Source organism: Bos javanicus, chromosome 11 (assembly GCF_032452875.1).
Source record: "Bos javanicus breed banteng chromosome 11, ARS-OSU_banteng_1.0, whole genome shotgun sequence".
Taxonomy (NCBI): domain Eukaryota; kingdom Metazoa; phylum Chordata; class Mammalia; order Artiodactyla; family Bovidae; genus Bos; species Bos javanicus.
The window spans coordinates 388,082-397,806 of NC_083878.1; positions in this window are offsets into that span (position 1 = coordinate 388,082).

Sequence of the window (9,725 nt, forward strand, 5' to 3'; positions counted from 1 at the left end):
CTCTGGTCAGTAGTTACCGAATAAAATATGTTTTCACTGCTTTAACTAGTATCTGGCTTTGTTTATTTTTTTACAATAATGCTCATTACCAATGCACGTGCGCGTGCGCGCACACACACACACACACGCACACACACATGAAAATGGTAATTTACATAAAGGGGTCAGTGTTTTGCCAAATAAAGACTTTAACAAACCTTATTATGGTTATTTTGTAAAAGAAAGGACATTTTAACACCAAGAATACGTTTAACGTTAAGAAAAATTCACGTCTTTGTTTTGCCCCAGGGCAGTAAGAACAAGCTCAGTAAACCATATTCCCAATTATGGCAAAATTTTCAGTGGTCTAATGTGACCTGGGCTTCCCAGGTGCTCAGTGGTAAAGAATCTGCCTGCCAATACAGGAGACCTGGGTTTGATCCCTAGGTTTGGAAGAGTCCCTAGAGGAGGAAATGGCAACCCACTCCAGTATTCTTGCCTTGAGAATCCCATGGATAGAGGACCCTGGCAGGCTACAATTCATGGGGTTGCGAAAGATTCAGATATGACTTAGATTCCATAACAAAAATGATGTGACTGAGAGAGACTGGTCAACCTTGGACAAAAACGATCTCCGAGGTGATCATTCTAAGTGGAGGATTTGGGGGCCTTTTCCTCAATCTTCCTGTGAGCTTGTAAAGTTCCTAACTGCTTGTGGGGCTCAAGGTAATGGTGGGGGGGACCCCAATACAATTATGATTTTTGCGTATCTCGCAGAATGGGGACATCAGGTTGGAGTTAATTTGGGGTTGGGGAGATTCCATATATGGTACACTTTAAGGTTACAAATAAATACCTGTTTTATTCACACTCTTCGGAATTTTCCCAAACCCCCCCCAAGCACCTGGATATCAGCCCTGGCTTTGCAAAAGTGCTTTCAAAATGTTGCTTCCAAATGAGATGAAGATACTGACATGCATGGCAGGCTCCATCTTCTCTAGTTCATGCTCTCTGACAGCCTCAGATGGTAAAGGTTGGGATCGGTCCATAGTACACTTCAGGCGTATGTCTCAAAGGTAGAATTCAGAAGTCACTGAGTCATATTAGAGGAGTTCCCTGGTGGCCCAGTGATTAAGACTCTGTGCTTTCACTGCCAAGAACAAGGGTTCAACCCCTGGTCAGGGGACTGAGATCACCAAGCCCCACAGGGCGCCCCCCCCCCCAAAAAAAAGGCATTTCAGAATATCAGATCTTCCTTACACCTGCTTCTTAACTATCTTTGTTTAGTCACTGAGTCATGTGACCCCCATGGCCTGTAGCCCACCAGGCTCTTCTGTCCATGGATTTCCCAGGCAAAAATACTGGAGAGGGTTGCCATTTCCTTCTGCAGGGTATTTTCTGACCCAGGGATGGAACCCTCGTCCGATGCACTGGCAGGCAGATTCTTTACTACTGAGCCACCAGGGAAGCCTGTTTCTTAAATACCTTCCTCCAAATTCTTCATTATTATTCTGCAAAGATAATGAACTCGGTGGCAGCTCTCAGCAGTTGTGAAAGCATTTTCTGATGCAAAAAAAAACCAAAAATAGTCTTTATTTTAAGATATCACTTACATTCATCTGCAGTAGAAACGTGATGTTTATTTTTCCAGTAGTGAAAGTATGTACTGAGCTCTATCTATCCCCACCCCCAGCATCTTAATCTTGGGAGCATTGATTCACTCATTTGTTTATTCAGGAAAGATTTATTGATCGTTATGCTTGACATATCATGCTATCTTCTGAGCAAAGTTACAGATATACTACCTGGGATGTCTATTCTCATGGAGCTTAGAGTCTAATAATTTGTACTTGTGAAGCCTGCACTTATCAAAATGCTAAGTGGGGTCAAGGATACCTACTCAGTTGAAATTGAACTTGATTGCATGTAATGAAAACTCAGCTATACAGCTTAACTAAAAACAGGTTTTAAGTTTCTTTAATGACGAGATAGCTGTTGGTAGGGGGTCCAAGACTAAACACAGGCTCTGGTTAGGTTCTTGCTCTGCGATTCAGTCTGAAGTTTTCATCCTTCACTTCTTGTTCAACTATCGTGTGACCTAGGCCATGGTCTGTATAATATCTATATTTAAAATTTGTTGATGCTTTATGTACATGATTAATTTTTATAAATACCCCATGTGTGCTTAAGAAAATAAAATTCTCTCATTGTTGGATGCAGAACTGTTAATACCTGTCCATTAGGTCTAGCCTATTAACTTTGAAACATTTATTAGCTATATCCTTGCCAATTTTTCTCTGTCCACTTAATAAATCAATCAAGTAAAGGATGTTAAAAATCCCTCACTATGATGTTGGGGTTACCAGTTCTTCTCCTTCATATATTATAAGGATATTTTATTAGGTACACAGATGTTTAAAGTTGTTTTGTTTTCCTAGTTAATTATTGAGTAACATTCCATCAAGCCATCAAATTTACTTCTTTTTCTGTGGCTACTTTAAAACTTTTCTCTGGTTTTCTGCAGTTTTATTGAGATGTGCCCAGGTGTGAATTTCATTTAGTGATCTTGCTTGGTATTTGTTGAGTGATGTATACACATTTCTTTTTTTTTTTTTTAACTTTTCTCTTAAATGTTTTAGTATATAGATACATAAGGACATTAATAACTTCTAAGTGTGGCCCAATATTAGCTCATCTTGGTAAACTATATTTATAAAGTATGGCAAAGCCCTATCTTTCCATCTTCCTAGAAAGAACAATTTCTAATTCAAACAACACTTACTGGTCTCTAATAAAGAGATTTTGCTTATATTCATGGAATTAACAAGACAGATCTGAATAAGTATTAAATTTATGTGAAGCTGAATACAGAAAACACATCCTGTGAAATTAGCTAACCATATATGAACAATGGTATACACATTTCTTGATGTGTAGATTGATGTGTTTCATCGGTTCTTAAAAATCCTAGCCTTTTCCCTTGAAATATTTCATCCACCTTTTTCTCTTTCTCTTCTCTTCTTGTGGTTAAAGTTAATTATATTTAGACATTTTGATTTATTATTGTTAATTCTAATAGTCTCTTTCGTAGATTCCTTTATTAAAGGGGGAGTATCTCTGGGTAATTTCTTCTGACTTGTCTTCCGGTTCACCCTCTTTCCCCTTCAGTCCTGTCTAGTTTTCTATGAAAGGCCATCTTATTAATCAAGTTTCTCTCAGAGAAGCAGAATCACTAGGAGACAGATTTACAGGCAATTGGCCCTATGCAATCGTAGGAACTGTTAAAAATAGTCTGTGTAAAGCTTTTCTCTGAGTCTAGAACTTAAGATCTTCAAGGCAAGGACTCAGGAAGGGGAGTTGGATGTAAAGAGGGAGAGTAGAAATGAGCTAGAATCCCTAGGAGACAAACCAGAACCTATCTTCATCTCTTACCACACCCAACTTTTGTGATGCGGGTGCTCTGAAGGAAAATCTTGTGCCCTTTATCTTGAAGTTAAACATACCTTGCCCAGAATTTGGAGAAGCTAAAGGCAGATCTGTGGGAAGGTGGGTCAGCTAAAGGTCTGGTTGTTGCCCCATAGCAAGAAGGTGAACTAGCAGATAAATGTGCATGTATTGCACCAACATCTGTCACCCCTTCACTGACCTTCTGAACGTAAAAACAATATGACTGCTATTTCACTTCCACCTTCTGAATTTTGTGCAAAATCTCTCTTATGGCCCACTCTAACTGGAAATATGCAAGAATAGGAACCCTGCACAACATAGAGCAGCCCAGCCAAGACGACACACTACAGAATCACCAACACACACTTTTCAACTAGGCACCCATATGTACCTCTTTCACTGGTACTTAACTTCCATCCAGATTAAAGACAGTAGTGGGGACTTCCTTGGTGGTCCAGTGGTTAAGAATCCACTGCCTCCAGTGCAGCGAACGCGGGTTTGATCCCTGGTCGGGGAACTAGGAGCAGGGAATGGCAAGCCGCTCACTCACTGGCAGCCCGAAACATGGACAGAGGAGCCTGGTGGGCTACAGTCCATGGGGTTGAATAAAGTCTGACACAACTGAGCGACTGAACATGAATGGATAGGTGGGAAACTAAGATTCCCCCATGCCATGAGGCAACTAAGCCTGCCTGCCACAACCACTGAGCCCTCACATCACAACTAGAGAGACAGACGCCCAGGCACCACAGCAAAGGCCCAGGATGGCCAAAAAAAGAAAAGACAATAGCAAAATCATAGTTTGGCCTATTATGGTCCTACTACACCATGTTCAGCCAAAAACATGTTAACCCTCTTCCCTAAAAAAGATAAAAAGTCTCTTTTTCATCTTTGGGTTATGTTTATTCTTCTAACTTTTCTTTTATTTCACTCACACTCCTCCTTTCATATCAAATAACTTGAGTAAAGAGAAGTAAAGTTAACTACTATTAATACATTATGTGTTAGTAGGGAAATGAGAGAAGGAAGATTTCATATATTTTTTTTATGTACACATAATTATATTTCACACACATTTATGTGTACATATACACAGTTATCCCTGGAGAAGGAACTAGCAACCACTCCAGTATTGTTGCCTGGAGAATCCCATGGACAGAGGAGCCTGGCAAGCTACATACAGTCCATGGTCACAAAGAGTCCAACACGACTGAGCAACTAACACTATACACATTTATATCAAATCGAGGATGAAATATTCATAACCGTTACAATCATTTTTGCTACTGGTCACACAGTTGTGTTTAATAACAGCCTCCTCCCTTTACTTTTTGTTACATTCCCTTTGCCCTGAGCTGTTCTTGGCTCCTTCTTGGTGAATAACTCAGATCTTCATCCCTAAAGGGTTTGGGCCATTAATAGTACTGCTTATGGGTTTTTGTTTTCTACTGACTTTAATAATAGGACATAGAATTAATTAGAATACCTCCAAGAATTCTCCTGAGTTTCTTTAACCTCATTGTACAAGCAGGATGACTTGATCATTACAATTAATCACCCCAGCCAGTATAATAAGCTCTTTCTTTATCTGTTGATTCACTGGCCTAAGAAGTTCTAAGTGGCCAAATGGCTGTCTCAACTTTAATTAAACTATCGTCATGTCCCAAGCGTTCCTGCTTTGGGAATTAATCACTCTAGACCGGTGGTTCTCACTATGGGGATGATTTGCCTTCCAGAGGACATTGGTGATGTCTGGACACATATTTGGTTTCACAAGTGTGGAAGGAGTGCTACTGGCATCTAGTGGGGAGAGGCCAGGGATGTTGCTAAACATCTTATTATGCACAAGACTGTTCCTCACAACAAAGGATTTATTACCCAGTGCAAAATTCCCTATACGGTACATTATAAACCTGTGACTTACCTATTTTTGAACTGAAAGTTTGTACCTCTTAATCTCCTTCCCTTACTTCACTCCCATCTCCTCTGGCAACCACCGATTTGTTCCTTGTATCTATGAGTCTGTTTCTGTTTTGTTATGTTTGTTCATTTCTTTTGTTTTTCTAGATTCCACACATAAGTAAAACCATATGGTATTTGTCTTTCTCTGTCTAACACTTCATTTAGTGTGATACTTTTAGGCCCATCTATGTTGCTGCAAATGACATTTCTTCTTTCTTTTTAATGACTGAGTAGTATTCCATTGTATATGTACCCCAACTTCTTTATCCATCCATCTGTCGTTGGGCATTTAGGTTGCTTCCATGTCTTGGCTATTGTAAGTAGTGCCACCATGAATATAGGGGTGTGTGTATCTTTTCAAATTACAGCTTTCATCTTTTCCAAATATCTTCCCAGGAGTGGGATTTCTGGATCATAGGGTAACTCTAGTTTTAGTTTTTAAGGGACCTCTATCATGTTTTTCATAGTGTGGCATGCTATTTTCGCTGCACACTATTAGTTAGTCTTAAGTCCAACTCAGATTAAGGAGGATTAAACAGGAAATGAAATACAGTCCATTTCTGGATGGGAGGAGCGGCAAAGTCATATTGTAAAGGATGCAGATATAGGGAAAGGTGGAGAACGGGGGCCACTGGAGGAAATCAACCTACCACAAACATATATAGCCTTTTATAGTCTTTATATGAAAAATCTAGTATCTGATGCCTTTTCAGGTCAGTTTTTCCTGCTTCCTGATTTTGCTAATTTCTTTTTGGCCATGCCCTGAGGCATGTGGGATCTTAGTTCCCCTACCAGGGATCGAACCCCCACCCCATGCAGTGGAAGCTCGGAGTCTTAACCACTGGACTGCCAGAGAAGTCCCTTATATATCATTTTAATTTCCTCTTGCAGCCTGATTATCTTTTGCTATACGATGGACATTTTATGTCAAAAAGTATGCATGGTAATACTTTGAGTTTTGTAGTAACAGCCCTTTCCTCCAGTGAAAGGTTACTACCTTAATTCAATTTTCCCCCTAGTAATGCTTCATGTGTAAAAGCAGGTGACTGCCAACAGCATGAACAACAGGGGAAGGTACAACTTCCCTGGGGAAAATGTCTGGCTTCAGAGAACTTCCCTTGGCTTGTCTGTGAAGTAGACCCTGATTTGGGCCAGGAGTCAAACGGTCCTTCCCCAAAAAAGAAGCAAGTGAGGCTATCATAGCGTGGGCCAATCTACCTTTTGAGATTTCTTTTTCATGATTAACCTTATACTGGCATCATATTAAGCAAAACTAAAAAATCCCCAATTCCCTGTTTTTCAAATGTGTGATTTATTTTCCTGGTGTGATACATTTCTGTCTGCATATGATGCCCATTTACCTCTTACTTCATCTCTTCCAATGGAAATTACCTCAAGACAAAGCTCAAATAATATCCCTTTTCAGGAGTCTTCCCAACTAATGTGCTTTTTTCTCTTCTGTATCCTCTTAGCACTTAATACCAACCCTTTTTTCCCCTCCAACTAACCCTGAGCATCTTCATTTCACAAAAGTCCCCTATCAACAGTCTTTTAGTTTTGCCAAATATCAAAATGAATCCGCCACAGGTATACATGTGTTCCCCATCCCGAACCCTCCTCCCTGCATCCAGCATCATACATTGAACCTGGACTGGCAACTCGTTTCCTACATGATTTTTTACATGTTTCATTGCCATTCTCCCACATCTTCCCACCCTCTCCCTCTCCCACAGAGTCCATAAGACCAACAGTCTTTTTAAAACAGACTTTGTTTTAGAGCAGTTTTAGGTGTACACAAAAACTGGGAAGTACAAATTTCCCTTGCCCCCCCAACACGGTTTACCCCATTCTTTACATCTTAGGTTAGTGTGGTACATTTGTTACAACTGATGAACCAAGACCAATACATTAACATCCATAGTTCACATTGGATTCACTCTGTGTTGTATTCGGGACAAATATACAATAGCATGTGTCCCTCATCACTGTGTACAGAATAGTTTCACTACCCTAAAAATCTGCTGTGCTCTACCTAGTCATTCTTCCTTCCCTATCCCACCCCCAGCCCCACCCTTGACAACTGCTAATTCCAAATAATTGACCAAAAATCCTGGAACTAACAAACAATTAAAGCAAAGTTGAAGCATACTAGTCATACATGACTAGTTCATACATACTAGTCATGAATAATTGAAATTTGAAATAAAAAAGTTACATGAAGACCAAAAAAAAAAAAAAAACCCTAGGTATAAATCTAACAAAATATGTACATGAATCTGTATGAGGAGAGCTATAACCTCTGATGAAAGAAAATTAAATAAATGGGCATTCTTTCATTTTTTTGCATTTTAAAAGCCAACTTTCCACGTGTTGAGAATCAGTGACCAGCAGAACAGAGGGGAAACCATTCATTCTAGCCTTTGATAGACTTGGGCTGGCTACACAGGACCCACCTTTCAAATCAGAGATTCAGAAACTCCTTCCTTCTCAATGATGGTTAACAAAAAATTCTTCAAAACAAAGGTAGCCCTACAGGTATGCAGTTACAAATGAAAAGCTCAGGGCCCCAACCCCTGTCTGCTGTAGCAAGAAAAGAGGCGCCAAGATAAAATATAAATAAGTGTTTAGTATATGTAGGTCCTAAATATTGCATGGGATGTGCTTGAGTGTGTGCTTAGTCACTGAGTCGTGTCTGACTGACTCTCTGCGACCCTATTGACTGTAACCCACCAGGCTCCTCTGTCCATGGGATTCTCCAGGCAAGAATACTGGAATGGGTTGCCATTCCCTTCTCCAGAGGATCTTCCTAACCCAAGGATCGAACTCAGGTGGCCTACATTGCAGGGGGATTCTTTACTGTCTGAGCCACCAAGGAAGTCCGCTGTAGAGTCTACCAGTCACAAAATCTGTCCACAGCTCTGTTTACTCAAGTGTGGAAGGTATATTCCTTAGAGGGCTGTTTTGAGGATGAGGTGAGCGAAAATGTGAACTGAGGCTTGGTACAAAGTGAGCGCTCAAGCGATTTTGCCTCTCCTACCATCTTGCTGGGGCTTCTCCTTTGCCCCTGGACGTGGGGTATCTCCTTAAAGTCGCTCCAGCGCCTCACAGCCGCAGCTCCAGCTGGGAATACCAGACCACCTGACCTGCCTCCTGAGAAGTCTGTATGTGGGTCAAGAAGCAACAGTTAGAACTGGACATGGAACAACTGGTTCCTAAGTGGGAAAGGAGTACATCAAGGCTGTATACTGTCACCCTGCTTATTTAACTTATATGCAGAGTACATCATGAGAAACACTGGGCTGGAGGAAGCACAAGCTGGAATCAAGATTGCCAGGAGAAATATCAATAACCTCAGATATGCAGATGATGCCACCCTGCTGGCAGAAAGTGAAGACGAACTAAAGAGTCTTTTGATGAAAGTGAAAGAGGAGAGTGAAAAAATTGGCTTAAAACTCAACATGCAGAAAACGAAGATCATGGCATCTGTTCCCATCGCTTCATGGTAAACAGATGGGGAAACAATGGAAATAGTGACAGACTTTATTTTTTTGGGCTCCAAAATCACTGCAGATGGTGACTGCAGCCATGAAATTAAAAGACGTTTGCTCCTTGGAAGAAAAGTTATGACCAACCTAGACAGGATATTCAAAAGCAGAGACATTACTTTGCCAACAAAGGTCTGTCTAGTCAAAGCTATGGTTTTTCCAGTGGTCATGTACAGATGGGAGAGTTGAATTTTATTAAAGAAAGCCGAGTGCCAAAGAATTGATGCTTTTGAACTGTGGTGTTGGAGAAGACTCTTGAGAGTCCCTTGGACTGCAAGGAGATCCAACCAGTCCATCCTAAAGAAACTCAATCCTGAATATTCATTGGAAGGACTGATGCTGAAGCTGAAGCTCCAATACTTTGGCCACCTGACGGGAAGAACTGACAGGTTTGAAAAGACCCTGAGGCTGGGAAAGATTGAAGGCGGGAGGAGAAGGGAACTACGGAGGATGAGATGGTTGGATGGCTTCACCGACTCAATGGACATGAGTTTGAGTAAACTCCGGGAGTTGGTGAGGGACAGGGAGGCCTGGCGCTGCAGTCCATGGAGTCGCAAAGAGTTGGACACAACTGAGCGACTGAACTGAGGAGCGCGCACGCATAATTGGTATCATTCCTTAGAAACACTGTGACTTCGGTCGAACAGTCTACACCAAAGTAGAGTCTCAAGGACTAAGTTTTAAAATTCTACTAACGATTTAGGATAAAGTATTCAAAAAGTGTTGGTACAAGTAACTGAACAGAATTAGCACAGCGCCTGCGCAGAGCGGCGGGGGCGGGGAGACCGGCTG